At 45.4% G+C, this 16138-nt stretch overlaps 1 protein-coding gene across 1 annotated transcript in view; it reads right to left on the reverse strand.

The window, feature by feature from the left end:
* The window catches only part of PKN3 (protein kinase N3), a 335392-nt gene that overhangs the window by 159641 nt on the left and 159613 nt on the right, over positions 1 to 16138 (reverse strand). The gene's annotated exons all lie outside the window — the stretch shown is intronic.

Below are 16138 nucleotides of genomic sequence, written 5' to 3' on the forward strand. Positions count from 1 at the left end.
CAAAGGAGAAGATAGCCTTCTCTGTCCTTAAGAGTCTTAGTTGAAAAAGTTCTACAGAACTTGCAGCTGCCAGCCTCATGATCTGGGTATAAACAATAAATACACTTCTGGTGGGGGCCCTTTTCAAAAATGCGCAGCTTCCCACAAGAAGAGCAAGGTCTGAATAAAGACTTCTTACTTGACATGTTGAGAAAAAACTGGAACTAGAAGTTTTGAGGTGAAAAACTGAGCAGAGCTCAGGGAGACTCCCTTCACACGACGTGCGGTAGAAAATCTGAGGGCTTGAGCTTCTGAGGAGAAGGTTCTAGAGCAGAGGTCTTCAATCTGTGGGGCGCGACCCCCAGGGGGGTCGTGGAGTCCTGCGAAGGGGGTCGCAGATTTTGTTGGAGCGTGCAGCAGTTCCTGGCGTCAGGCTGATTGAGGCCGGGTGATAACGGCGGAGGCCTAATTCACGCCTCATTAACAAGTAAAGGTCTTCTGAAGACCTGTGAAGTACTCGGGTGTGCCTTTCTGTGTGTCCCGAAGCTGTTTCAGCCGGGCTCACTTACACGTGCTGGGGAGTGGGGGGGGGTCTGGGGGAGGAGGCTGTAGCCCTTTGAGTTCAATCAATGGACTTAGCTGTGGGGTTTATTTTTATTTTTTACGTTTTATATAGCGCTAGCTTAACCCGTAGGTATCAGAGCGCTTTACAAACACACATAGTAAACAGCAGAAGGAGATTAGAGTCATTGGTTCAAGTCCCACGAGCTCTCATACCTGGCGCCTGTGCAGGAGAAATGTGCCTGAGACTGTTCTTCACGGTGAGGTGTTTATACAGCCTGTCTGCTCCCCCCCCAGCCCTCCCCCCAAGCAGGGAAGCACAGAGATGCCCTCCCATGAGAGAGGAAGAAGGAAGAAGACGCAGAGAGATACTGACCCCACCCCCATGAGAGAGGCACAGAAAAGGTGGGTGGATGAAGGATGAATGTATGTGTGGATGGAAGGATGAAGGGTGGGTGGATGGATGGATGGATGGATGGAAGGAAGGATGAAGGATGGATGGGTGGATGTAAGGATGAATAGATGGATGTGTGAAAAGGTGGGTGGATGAATGATGAGTGGATGGATGTAAAGATGAAAGGGTGGATGGATGGATGAAGGATGGATGTGTGAAAAGGTGGGTGGATGGATGGATGAAAGGGTGGATGGATGAAGGATGTATGTATGGATGGATGGACAAAAGGGTAGATGGATGAAGGATGGATGTATGGATGGATACAAGGTTGCATGGATGAATGATGGATGGATGGATGAAAGGGTGGGTGGATGGATGGATGGATGAAAGGGTGGATGGATGAAGGATGTATGTATGGATGGAAGGACAAAAAGGTAGATGGATGAAGGATGGATGTATGGATGGATAAAAAGGTTGCATGGATGAATGATGGATGTGTGAAAAGGTGGGTGGATGAATGATGGGTGAATGGATGGATGAAAGGGTGGCTGGATGAAGGATGGATGTATGGATGGATGTGTGAAAAGGTGGGGGATGAATGATGGGTGGATGGATGGATGGATGAAAGGGTAGGTGGATGGATGAAGGATGGATGGATGAAAGGGTGGATGGATGAAGGATGTATGTATGGATGGAAGGACAAAAAGGTAGATGGATGAAGGATGGATGTATGGGTGGATAAAAGGTTGCATGGATGAATGATGGATGCATGGATGGATGTGTGAAAAGGTGGGGGGATGAATGATGGGTGGATGGATGGATGAAAGGGTGGGTGGATGAAGGATGGATGTATGGATGAAAGGGTGGATGGATGTATGGATGGAATAATGAAAGGGTGGATGGATGAAGGAAGGATGGATAGGTGAAATGGTGGATGGATGTATGGATGGAAGGATGAAAGGGTGGATGGATGAAGGATGGACGTATGGATGGATGGGTAAAAGGTTGCATGGATGAATGATGGATGGATGTGTGAAAAGGTGGGTGGATGAATAGATGGGTGGATAGGTAAAGGATGGACGTATGGATGGAAGGATGAAAGGGTGGATGGATGGATGTGTGAAAGTGTGGGTGGATGAATGATGGATGGATGGATGTGATGAGGTCTAACAGGCGCATTTATGGTTGTCTATAGTTGTTGATGATGAGGAGTACCAGTTTCTAGAATCTTTTGTCGTAAGGGGGTCCTTACGCCTAAAAAGGTTTTACAAGGGGGTCTCGGCATCAAAAAGTTTGAAGACCTCTGTTCTAGAGGGTGCTGACGCCTGATTGGCTGGGATTTGGACTAACATAATGACACTAATGTGTTACAAGTAGTTTTTCTCTTTACCATGCATTCCTATGTAGGAATCGCTTTGGAGGATTTCAGTTGTATTTCCTCTTCTTTTATTATGTGTGTGTGTGTATATATATATATATATATATATATATATATATATTCACTGAAAAAACCATAGGTTATAGACCATATATAGTTAGGAATTAGCATTTACAAAACCTTGAAAATTCACTGAAAAAACCATAGGTTATAGACCATATATAGTTAGGAATTAGCATTTAAAAAACCTTATTTTACTCACACAAAACCATTGAAATTCCATATATAGTTAGTTGCACTAACTATATATCGTGCACCCGCAATCCACTGCTGATCATGTCACATATTACATCATTCATGACATGGTCAGTGACATCACTGATGACATCACTGATGACATCTCAAATGACATCACTGATGACAACATCCAGTGACTGTATTTTTCTGTAAAGTTAAAATATGTCTTGAGTGGATGTATAAGTGTCTGGATGAAGGATTTAGTAGGTGCATGACTGACTGTATGAGTGAGTGATTAAATGTGTCTCACTGAATGCATGGGTTAGTGACTAAACTGTCTTAATTTGTGCATCATTATGTCTGTTGTTCTGTAAACTGCTGCATGTGTTGATCATTAGCTATACGAGAGGCTATATGTGTTATTAATTGGTTGCCCAAGTATTTCTATGGGAGATTGAGTTTGTGTGGGGGTGGCTGGAAGGTGTGAGACTCTATGCATAGATGTGTGAGCAGTTTATTCACTAGGTGTATGAGTTCAAGAGTGCATGTGGAAACAGCTACATGGGCAGTTGACTGTGTGCATGAGTGTATTGATGAGTGAATGGATATCTCAATGCTACATGTCATAGTAAGTACATATGTAAAACACAGTACATGTGAGAGTTGGCATATATAAATAACTGTGCATGAGAGCCACTGAATGAGTGAGTGGTTGTATCGATCATTGTGAACTTGTATCAGGGATTGTATAAGAGAGTAAATATGTGTTAGTATATGTTTCAATAAGTAAGGTGTGTTTAACTGTATAGTTGAAGAAATGGAGGTGAGATTGTTTCTTTGCATGACTGACTGGGTGTGTGAGTAACTCCATGGATGAGTGGCAGTGTGTGAGTGTCTGTATACACTGAGTGTATCTAAGGTTATATTAGAGTCTGAAGAGGTTTATCGTATTAGCACAAGAATGATGTCAAATGAGATGTCATCAGTGATGTCATCAGTGATGTCATTTGAGATGTCATCAGTGATGTCATCAGTGATGTCACTGACCATGTCATGAATGATGTAATATGTGACATGATCAGCAGTGGATTGCGGGTGCACGATATATAGTTAGTGCAACTAACTATATATGGAATTTCAATGGTTTTGTGTGAGTAAAATAAGGTTTTTTAAATGCTAATTCCTAACTATATATGGTCTATAACCTATGGTTTTTTCAGTGAATTTTCAAGGTTTTGTAAATGCTAATTCCTAACTATATATGGTCTATAACCTATGGTTTTTTCAGTGAATTTTCAAGGTTTTGTAAATGCTAATTCCTAACTATATATGGTCCATAACCTATGGTTTTTTCTGTGAATTTCATTGGTTTTTTAACAGCTAATATCTGTAGCTGTAAAATGTATTCTTCTTTAAATCCAAAAATATATTTTATATGTTTATGAATAATTTTTTTTTTTAATATTTTTTTTTCTTCGTTCCCGCTTCGCAAATCGGGAAGCTTCCCGTTAGCTGACCTTGATGCCGCGAAATAGACCGCGAGCCGGTAAACGTTTCTTTACCGCAAGTGCCGCGTTACAAAACAACATCGTGACGCCTCCCGTCCGCATGACGTTTCACGTTGTCGCGTGATACGTCATATGACGTACTACGTTAGCGAACTGGTACGCGAAGCGAGTCGCAAAGCGCAGGTTTCTGGAAGCAAACCGGGAGGCCCTGCAAAGCGCTTAACGTAAACACAGCAAGTCATGTGACTTGGTAATAACACTTTTCATTGGTTCATTTCACTTTTGGTTTCCTAATGATGTAAGACTAGGTCATATAATCTAAAATGAACACTTTTGATTGGTTGAGAACTCTTGTTTTTCCCAAATGATGAAAATCCCTCCTTCTTTCCTCACTCTGACTTTCATCATTGTGAGAGAAAGACCCTTTGTGATCACTGAGCAATGGCTTCTTTAGTAGCTTCAGCTGGTGCTTCCCCACCACCTCCACCACATCCAAGGAAGAGTGGACCACCTGCTCAAGTTATAATTCAACAAGAAGAAGAAGAAGAGGAACAGGAGGACGAGCACGAAGAGAGGCAGTTTTTGCCTGAGCAGCCCAGGACGTCTCACCGGAAAGAAAACTTCATTTGGCAATTTTTTAAAATTCCCAAAGGTCAGAAAAAAGTAAATGCAAGATACGTAACTTGCCTTATATGTCAAGATAGACTGTCCAGAGGGACCGACAAAAAATACAGTTTCGGAAACTACACAATGCATCGCCATATGACTAGGTGGCATCCTAACAACTACAGTGCTGCACAGTTTCGGAACGACCTAGATAATCTCCCTATTATGGCCAGAAGATCTGTTGTACCGGAAGTAACGGGACCAGAGGGCAGGGAGATGGTGCCAAATATACAAATGAGATTTGGTGAAGTAAAACACACCTGCGTATTTTGCGATGGATTCATTTCCTACGGAGAAAGAAGCATCACTCTGATCAACAGAGCTATTGACTATCATATGCAAGTTTGTCCGAAACGCCCAAAATAATAAATACTTCTTTTTTTTGTTTTGTTGCTCCTGTTGAGCCCTTTACAATGAATCGTTTTCATTGCCCCCTCCAAGAAAAACCCAAAAAAATATAAAACTGTTCCGAAAAATTCAAAAACAGTAAAAAAATGTTCAGAAAAAAAAAAAAAAAAGTTCTTTTCAGAACTACCTCCCCGTTATTAAAAAATTGGTACAATATTTGGAACTGTGCCAACCTCTATTTCTCTTAGTTCGCTTCCTAGTTCGCTCGCCGGTACGCGAACTGGAAGCGAACCAAAAACAGTAAGTATAAGGGAGGGAAACACACACTTATGTTAAAATAAAGACAGCTATAGGGGAGTAAACTAGAGATACTATTACCCGTAATCCACTGCTGATGATGTCACATATTACATCATTCATGACATGCTCAGTGACATCATCAGCAGAGGATTGCGGGTTTTTTGACAACATGCCTTATCCACGGTTTAATAACGCTGCCTTTTGCTTTATATAAGTTTTCAAATTGTATGAAATATATACCAATAGGTCGTTATGAACCTTTAGGTAGTGCTTTTCTTCACGAGGTCTGGTCGCTTCCATACACATACAGATGTTTCAAAGATGATCAAGAAGTTTATCTGAATGGAGAGGAATGCACTGAGACGCCAGATCATTCACTAATGTGTAGGCACATACAGTTACACGGTTCATGCAACAAACACCGACCAAATATGGCTTGCGTGTTGCAAGGCACGCCAGTTCCTGCTATCATCCCCACGTTCAAGTTGTTGGAAAATGGTAGTTATTTGATGCTCAATAATGAAGATTGTTCTGAGTTAATTAAAAGTATTCCTTTTATCGTAACAGTAAGTGAACGGGTTATTTGCTGCAGAAATGTTCTATTTCCTCCCACACATGAACATAGGGAGTTTTCAATCTGGCCACAAATACCAACCTTGGGACACGTTTCAACGGCATGGCAAGAATAAGAGCTCTTTTGTCTCAGAGAGAGGTAGCCTTGAGTTCGGCCCGTGAAACTTTCGTACTTCACATAGCGAACACCCGTACAGAGGTGCACACCCTTTTCAATTAAGATTTGCCTTTCAATTTCAGCAACATGTTTCCGACTATCTTTAACGCATCCTCCACAAAGTCCCTGACACACTTTTTTAAAGTTGTTACCAGTGGCCTCGTGACTTCATTTGAGAAAATCTTTGGAGTCATCCCTGCTTCCTTTCATTGTATTTTCTGCACTCTGGTTCGTGGATTGGCATTTTTACTTGCATTACCAGCGGACGCTCTTGTGCTTTTTTACATTTTTAAATATGGATGTCCCTCCTATGCAACCTCCGACCCTGCAGCTGCTGACACTGTTCCGCAATCGCATGCTAGAATATTATGGCACAATGCCGTTGGCGATATTAAGCACGGCATATGGATTATCTTTTCGGTTCTCCTACTTCACCTGTGTCCAGCCTGTATTTCACTGCCTGACCTGTGATTTCGATTGGGCCATTGATTTGTGTCTCTGCGGACCGGTTTCTCCTGACGTCGACTTTAATCAGCTGATGACTCCTATCATTACTCACGAGTTGGTTTGTCCTGGCGAAAGGATTATGGCTGTGGCATTGATGCATGGACTACTTGGTCCCTGGAATTTACTGGCGGCAGCACAGTCTTTCTTGGAACAGAGCTTTCTTGAAAACCCACCGAGCTGTCCTCTGATGGTGATAGAGGATCCGGTGCTGGGAGAGCACGTATGTTCTTTTCCGCTTTTAAATTGGATGGCTGAACTGTTTTCGGATGAAGACGGTGACTTCCTATTGGAGGCTGTTGCAGCTTATTTTGCATACACAGTTATGTCATAGACCTTTTTCATGTTTGATATGCTGAGTACTAGCATTTCATTGACAATTCATTGACTTATTTGTCAAGTTTTTATTATTTACCTTGCCTATTGGCTTAAGACTCGATAAAGTACTTGGCTGTTTTATTTTTCTTTAGCATTAAATTTTCCTAGTTTTTAATGCTTTACCTTGCGGACCGTCCACATATAAACTTGCAATCTGCTCTCATGAGATGGCACTTCTATTATCTTATTCAGTTCGTTTCCGGATCATGAGGAGGTGTCATCTAGGTCCTGGATATCTTTACACCGTGTTAAGTTAGCATGGGCTCATTACCGGTTTAAACGCCATTTTTCCTTTTTTGCAACTTCTGCACACGACACTTAGTTGTTGCTTTAGCTTTCCACCTAGTAGTTCATCGTGGTTTACATGAGAATAATATGTTATTGGTCTACTATCTGCTTTACTTGTTAAACTATATCTGTACAGCGAGTGCTAAAGTTTCAAGAACAACACGATACAGAATTGTTATGAGGTCTGATCTCCACGACTTCATACTCATAACATAAGTGCAACTTCTGCCAATTCTGGGCATGAGGCGGGTTTTATATTGCTTTGCCGAACACACATACACAACAGTTGATGCGGTTCACATGAAGAGAGAGCTGGTGTATGCTGATGTGATTCCTTCAAATCTAAGACACTAAAGTATGGGCACGCCCTAAACCAACACAAAGAGACCTTCTTAGCAAATAATATAATATGTGTATTAGGGAGGGTGAGATATAAGCAGCCGCGGGCCGTGGAGGGAGTTACGATGGGGCAGGGAGGCGGGGAGGGGGAGAAGCAGGGTGGAGCCCTCTCTACCTTGCCCCTCCCCCTCCCCGCCTCCCTGCCCCACCGTAACTCCCTCCACGGCCCGCGGCTGCTTATAAGTGTTGCTAACTCTTATTCATTTACAGCATGTTAACATACTGTCACCATTCGCTTTTTATGTACTAGTAACTATGCTGGTAATTTTGCTACTGATAATATGTGTACTTGTATTCTCCACCCTGCTTCTCCCCCTCCCCGCCTCCCTGCCTCACCGTAACTCCCTCCACGGCCCGCGGCTGCTTATAAGTGTTGCTAACTCTTATTCATTTACAGCATGTTAACATACTATCACCATTCACTTTTTATGTACTAGTAACTATGCTGGTAATTTTGCTACTGATAATATGTGTACTTTTATTATCTAAGGTACTACGCCTGAGAAGACGGCATTAGTAAATAAACATTTCAAATACACATCTGTTCTTCTTAACTCCATTTTCTGGTTTCTAAGAAATCTATAACGACCGACTGTTCATGAGTTCCACGTATCCTGAGGTACTATAAGTTCATATTCTGGATTGTCTAAACATTGAGAGTTTGTTATATCCAATGTGACACTGTACCTAGCTTGCTAAGGAGTTTTTGATTACTAACGTGAGTTTTGGGACACCCTAATTCGCCGAGGTTCCAATCCTCTGTCCACAGTTCTGTGTGAGAACAGAAACCCTGCGACAGGGGCACCCCCGACCCTTGCTGGAGCTTCATCACACTTGCGATACAACTCCAGCAATGCATTCGCCGAGGTTCCAATCCTCTGTCCACAGTTCTGTGTGAGAACAGAAACCCTGCGACAGGGGCACCCCCGACCCTTGCTGGAGCTTCATCACACTTGCGATATAACTCCAGCAATGCGCCACCTTTACGGCACAGATACATCACGCATCTGTGCTGTTTTTGCCCCATGATGCGCCGCATTGTAAATGCAGCACACCATAGGTGACGGAACAGCGGCACAGAATGACTAACACATCCCTGGTGATGCGCCAGTCATCATAAATGTATCCCTATGCTTCTTATCTTGTTAGAGATGAACCGCCATATGTATCATCAAAGTTTTTTGCATTTCCTAAATAGCGAACTTTAAGGAATAAATAGCGATTCTTTACCATTCCTAGTTTGCGATGAGCTATTTGCTAATTAGCCGAATGTAGCCCAATGAAGCCCAATGTAGCCCAATGTAGCCCAAAGATGGCCGCCAGACACACAAAAAAACAAATGTAGCCCAAATATCAGCCAGATGTAGCCCAACTATAGCCCAGTGACAGAATGACCAATCAGCTTCGCAAACCTCCGTTACGCGAAGCGGAGCGCTGTTACAGATATATATCTTTTTTTGAACGTTAATTTCTCAAAATCCACTGGAGCACATATATTGAGACCTAGCAAAGGCACATCGGGCTACCAGTCCCTACAATTTTGCCAAGTTTCGTGCAAATCCATTCAGCCGTTCGATTATTATTATTATTTTTTTTTTTGCCCCGCGGGGCCCTTTTAAAACCTCCACATCAAACCTAGGGGGTCAGCGAGGATCTACTATGCCCCCTTATAGTTATTTCCCCCTTTGTTTTGACCTCCTCTTGTCTCTCGATCCTACCGAGAGACAAGATGGCGGCCGCTACGGACTGTTTGGAATGTTGACAGACGCCGGAGAACCAATCAGCTTCGCTTCACAAAGCTCCGTTGCGCGAAAAGTCCGCGAACCAGTGCGCTGCCCGGTCCGCTGTTACAGATATATATCTTTTTTTAAACGTTAATTTCTCAAAATCCACTGGAGCACATATATTGAGACCTACAAAAGGCACATCGGGCTACCAGTCCCTACAATTTTGCCAAGTTTCGTGCAAATCCATTCAGCCGTTCGGGCTAAAAGTGAGGCCAACCGCCCTATGGAAAACTCAATGTTAAAAACACGTTTTGGGACCCCCCTTTTTTCTCGGCCCCCACTGGACGAACCCCCCCCAAATTTTCAAGGGCTGCTCAGAAACAAAATGTGCCATTTTCCTGAAAATTTCAGCCAATTCCATCCACAAACGCCAAAGTTATTAGACAGAATTTTCAAAAAACCCATAGAGAAAAAATCCTAACTATATATATATATATATATATATATATATATATATATATATATATATATATATATATATTTTTTTTTTTTGCATTATTGCTATTTCATTTACCGTGGGACTCCACTTCGACGACGGGGAATATTCAAGCATGTGAATCTATGAAAGACACCCCTAATACTGGAGAACTTCAAAGAAGTGCTGCAGGCGACCGGAGGAAAAGTGTCTGGGTGGATCGAGGAACTGAAGAACCTGAAAGCAGAGGGGACAGAGTCTGGGTCACTAGCCAGGTACCAGGAAGGAACCAGGCGATGTCGAGATGATTTCAGGTAAAGAGGTGAAGCTTGTCTCTGCAGCCACGAGGACCAAGAGGTGTCAATGACGACTAGGAGCTGGATTGAAGCTGTCCCACAAAGGATCTAGTTGACTGTGGCGTCAGTATCCGGATTGGACCCAATAAGCCTTGGCAAACGCAACCCACGCAGGAAGTGAAGATTGGCTTCGGTGGAGACCAGCAAGGTCTGGGTAGCTTCTCCTTTGCAGGGAAGCTGGAGCAAGCCTGGAGCAACCAGGAAAGCAGTTTGGATTCAAAGAAAAGTCTTCAGAGGGATAACTAGCCAGCGGGCTAGCAACCGGGAAGATGCATCGAGCTGAAATGCAAGGGCAGGCCCCACGCGGCACTCGTGGAGTGTGGAGTGCTGAGCTTCGGTGCAAATGGTGCGAGGGTCTGGGGCTTCTCGTACCCCAATGCACAACTGCGAGTTACCCCAGGAGTCGATGCAGTTAGCAAAATGCAGGATGTCCAGGGTGTCTGGTCCCACGTCTCTTGTGTCCGCCACGGGTCTCAGCTTTGCTGTGGATGTGGATCGGAGTCAGAGAAGTCTGGAAGTCCAGTTCCTCTGTCGCTGAGTCTTCGGGTTCCGGCAGGAGCATCGGCAAAGCAGACCGGCAAGTTCTGGTGGTGCCTGTTTGCACAGGGTGGTCACTCCTTGACCACAAGGGAGATGTCTTCAGTCTTCTAGTCGGAATAGAATGTCGAAGGTCCAAGAGGTCTGTATCAAAGTTTTGTTCCAGGATCATCTAAAGTCATGGGGACACAGCTCCTATACTTATACTAAGCTAAGTGGCTGGATTACCTGCCTAGGTCCCTCCTATGGGTGGACCTGAGAAGGGGGTGGTTACACAACCTTTCCCTTAGTCCAGTTTCACGCCAGAGCGGGGCTGGAGTGCCCCAGCAACTGGTTTGAAACGGGCAATGCATGGAGCACCTTGTGTGTCCCAGGCAGTGTCTCAAAAAGCATTCACTGAATGCAGCCCTCCCTGCCCCAATACACTAAACCCTGTCTGGGGAGGTGCTGGCACATCCCTGGAGGACAGGAAACCTATTGTCCAGGCCGCCTTTGCTGGAGTTTCCCCAAGCAACAGGAGGTCAGACTTGTGTCTGTGGCAGCAGCATCCATTTTGTGATGCTGAGGCTCTGTTTTACTTTAACCGGGTAAAGCAGTAACCAACATGCCTTCTCCCTCTAGAAGGGTGGAATGCTACCCCCGCCGCCAGGACTGGCGGGGGAGGGGGGGGTAGTATTCCAAAGTGTTTGACACCTACACAACATGTTTTGATAAAGCCAAACCAAAGTTAGCAATAACCGCAAGGATTATAATGCACTGAAGAGTATATGGTATGGCAATATCATAGAACAGCTATAAGGAGATGGTTCCGAAAGCTGCAGATGGGCTCAGCTCATGGTAGAGCACCCTCTCACATAAAACCAAGCACTCTGCCTCCAGGATTGTTAAGGCCTGCCATAGGAGTGACTTGTGCTCTCAAATGGAGGGCACCTGGCGCTCGTCGGTTAATACGAAGGCACAGACACACAGCGTGTTGGTCAGGGTATGGCGAGATAAGCTGCCAGGCCCTCGTGGCTCCTGGATAGTTCACTACCTTAAAACCACCTCTGCACAGCCCTCACTAAGCTGGACCTTGCTCTCTGACCTCCTGGTTAGCAGCTGGCTCCACTCCACACCCTTCTTTCAGAGCAGCTTGCAACAGCAGGGTTTCTTCAGCCCATAGGCTTTGCCTTGGACTTCATACATGTGCTCATATGGGTGATATGGCTGTGCAGCCTTACCATGTAATTCACTCACGAAAACTGTCTTGGGTCCAGTCAGGCTTGTTTGCAAAGCCATAAGCTCAACCGTAGGTAGATATAGCTTTGAGCAGCAGGGCTTAAACACTGGAACTAGTGTAGGAGCGTAGGATCTGCATCTTATAGTTACCCCCACTTTTTGCTGATGTTTCACTGTTTCTTGACTTAAGTCTGGCTGGGGCCCTGCTATCCAGGACCCCAGCCCAGCTGCTTCCTCTCTAAAATGATTGCATGTACTTTAGGTACAGTCCAGATTGGATTCTGGGGTAGCCTTGTGAGTCCCTAGTATATGGTATACTATGTACCTAGGGCATAGTTACCGCAGAGGCCTCCCAGGGGCTGCAGCATGTATTATTCCACCCCTGGGAAGCCATTCAAAATGACACAACAGGTCTGCTACAGTAGCCTGTGTAAGGTGGTGTATGCAGCCCTTACTCAGATATAGGTTCACTATATCTATCCATATCACTGGACATATAAACCTATCAGTCACCCCTATGGCAGGCATTATCAATACAGAAGGAAGGGTGCTGGGTTTTATGTGAGAGGGTGCCCATGCTTGAGCAGGGCCCCTCTTCAGCCTTCAGAATCTATTTTTCAGGGTTGTTTGGTGATGCAGCCAACCATATACTCTTAAGTGCATTATAACCTCGCGGTAAATGCTAACTTTGGAATGGCTGCAAGGAAACATGTTATCTTTGGTATCAAACACCTTGGAATCATACCTCCCCACCAGTTCCGGCGAGGGAGTTATGATTCCACCCTCCTAGAAGGTGAAACATGTGCTCACCGGTCTACCCGGTACCAGCTTAACGGAACCCTGGCATCACAAAATGGATGCCACAGACACAAGTCTGGACTCCTGCTGCTGGACGAAACTCCGGCAGGGGAGGCCTGGACAATAGATTTTGTGTCACTGGGAGGTGTGACCACCTCCCAGACAGGCTGTAGTGTATTGGGGCTGGGTGGGTGCACTCCAAGAGTGCTTTGAACTCTGCACTGGGGGAACATTTGGTGTCCCTGTGCATAGTCCAGCTCAAACCGGTTGCAGGGGCTACCAGCCCCTGCTCTGGCGCGAAACTGGACAAAGGATATGGGTGTAACCACCCCTATATTCTGACCCTCCCATAGATGGGTCCCCAGAGTTTGTCCCACCCCTTCCTTGGGTATAAAGTAGGAACCCCTGACTACAGGACTTTAGATTAACTTGGACGAAACTCTGATACATAATCCTGCAACTTCGACGATCTACAAGGCGCTAGACAACTGAAGAATCTCCCTTGGAGTAAAGGAGTTACTCCCCTGCTTGGCAGGCACCAAAGACGCATCTGACCGGTGTGCATCTCCGAAGCTCCCTCCGGACTCCAGTCTGCCTACCTGTTCAAAGGGCAGCCCCTCAGGAGGGTGACTGACATTTTCCCACAAAATCGGCTGCGCCTGAGTGGCTTCCTGCGAATGGGAGGTGACACGTCGCCCTGTAGCAGTCTGCTACTGTTTCTAAGCCTGAGAGTTGTTCACACTACTTGCCAGGCAGGCAGAATGCGGTCTGGTGGCCACTGACTCCAAGGCCACCGGACAAACTGGATCACAGAGAAGCAACTTTCTAACAGTTGCATTTCTTTAATAGTGACATTAAATTCGACTTGGCATTAAATCGGGTTTAATGCCATGATTAAGTTGATACCGTACAGTACCCGTCTGAGTAGTCCCATTCAGTAGGAGTGGACGGCTTAGCCGGTAATCCTGTGTTAGCCAATGGGGATACTAACTCTTACATAGCCAAACAACGGTTTAGTAGTGTTGCTGTTAAGACATATATGAAAAATACACGCCCTTCTTAATAAGACACAGCTGGCTGCCTTAGGGCTAGATATGCCTTCCTTAGAGGAGCCTCGAAGTGGGGGCTTTTCCATTACTTTGAATGGCAAAGTCGAACTAGCAGTTTTACCACGGCCCTTCCGTCTGCAGTGGCAGGCTGGGAGCCATCTTGTACTTTATCACACACAGAGGGGCACAAATGGGTACTGCAGCCCTGGGTAGAGACACTGCCTCACATGCCCTGGGTACAAAATACTAGGTAATCATAAGTCAGTTTCTGCCAATTGGGGGTAACCAATTCGACATACGCTTTTGTAAGGGGTTTAGAACACTGGCACGGAGGCTGGCTGGCAGGCCTTGGTGCACTCAGTCGGAATGCCGGCAGCTAGTAGTGCAAATAGGGGCAAAGGTGTGTGTGTGTGGGGGGGGGGGGCTGCAAAAAGCCTGTTTCCTTACAATAGGGAATCCCTCAGAGAGTTTGATTCTTGGTAAACGTCCCTATGCACTGGTGCACGGGGTCTCCTAAAGAGCAGATGAAGTACAACCGCTGGCTGCATACACATCCAGAAGGTAGGCAGGGCTTAATCCAAGCCCAGACTTTTCTTCAGAACTGAACCCTTTCAATGAGGACAGATGGCACAGTCCTCGGTTTCCATGCTCATCGCTGGCTCCTATCTGAGCCCGGGATCATCTGGTCAAGATGTATGGATTAACTCTGAACTAGAATAGGCCGATCACCCCGATCCCAGGTTCCAAGACGATGCTCAGCACAACAAAGATGGAGCTGAGGAACTGATGAGCAGAAGCGGTCGGGACACCGAAGCATATTCCCGCCCCTACAAGACATCTACAGGTTCCGTCATGGAATGAGGGAAGGAAGAAGTCTTATGGACAGAAGGATGCTGGTTGTCACCGAGTACATGCATTCCTCAAGCTCTAACTAAAACACCATGAAACAAGCATTTACAAAGCAATAGGTCTCGCATTGAAACAAGTTGGAGCTATTGGCATTGCAAAGAACAATGCCTTTTATTTTTGTTTTTAAAACATAACCGAAAGGCATTGCCATTTACAATGCCAATAGCTTAAACTCGCGTAAATGCGAGACCTATTGCATTGCAAAGGCTTGTTCGTATACTTTCATGGTTACCAAAAAGTCCTTTGCTTCCAGTAGTTATCCTCTGCCTGGCTACACCAGAAGTATCAGCAGCAGAGATCCCTTTTAGTTACCACAAGCTACAAGTGTCATGACCTCTCCTTTGAAGCGAGGCTTTGGTACTGCCACCTCTTACGAAGCTTGTTACACTGACAACTCGAACCGGATTCAATGATTTTCGGGGCCCAAGTCTGCTTGAGAAGGAGTAGAAAGAAATCCAACGTAGTCCCTGAAATCCATTACTCCATTGTGGAATTTCCATCAGGTTGAAAACTGCAGGAGTAAATAATGTAGATTTCAACATATAACTGGGGGGTGGGGGCTATCCACAGAGGGTTTTTCTTGGTAGCAATACAATGCCCAAGGTCTTTTTGGCTTGCCTGGCTGCCTCGGGTTCATGGTCTGCGGGCTCCCTCTGCGCGCCAAGTTCATGCAGAATTCCTCAGGCCCTGCTCCCACCCTGTCTGGTAACGGGGGTCTGCGTAATGTGCTTCCAAGCCGTATTTATCCTAGTGATTAAAAGCGACTGTTGGTGATCTAACAAGTTGTCAGTGTGAGAGTAAAAGCACACATGGCATGCGTTCTGCTCAAACGCCACAAGCGCGGACAGGAGAAGTGCGTGCACATCGCCTGTCCGGGCTGGTGCATTGTCCTGCCTCCCTTTGCTAGCAAAAGCGACGACTATAGGTCTGCCAAGGTGAACAGCGCATGCGCTGCATCGCTAGGCGAGACCTAAAAAACAAGCAGGCGAGGAATAGAATGCTTGAACTGATCTTGGTCACTTATTACTGAAGACAGCACTCCAGCTGTTTTTTAGTCATATGCACATCAGCCTTGGTTCTACTGGCCTTAAGTGCCAGGTTCAGACCCTTCTACACGAACACCAGCAGACCCAGCAGTTATAGCCTCTCCAGTGAAGCATAGCCGGAGTCCTGTGGCATATCGAGAAGGCCAGTCCCATGTGGGCACAGACTTCAAACCTAAGGCGATGGAGGGAATGCTTGAATCAAGCTCAACGTCTGGTAATTACTGCACTTACCTAGAGCAAAAGATGCATAATGTGCTAGCTTACTACACGAGCCAAAGGACAGCGCCTACTGGGAGCAGATAATGTATACTGGACCAAGTGAGTACAATGCACCTTAACATTAGATGTGTATT

This window comes from Lissotriton helveticus, chromosome 5_2, assembly GCF_964261635.1.
Source record: "Lissotriton helveticus chromosome 5_2, aLisHel1.1, whole genome shotgun sequence".
Classification (NCBI taxonomy): Eukaryota; Metazoa; Chordata; class Amphibia; order Caudata; family Salamandridae; genus Lissotriton; species Lissotriton helveticus.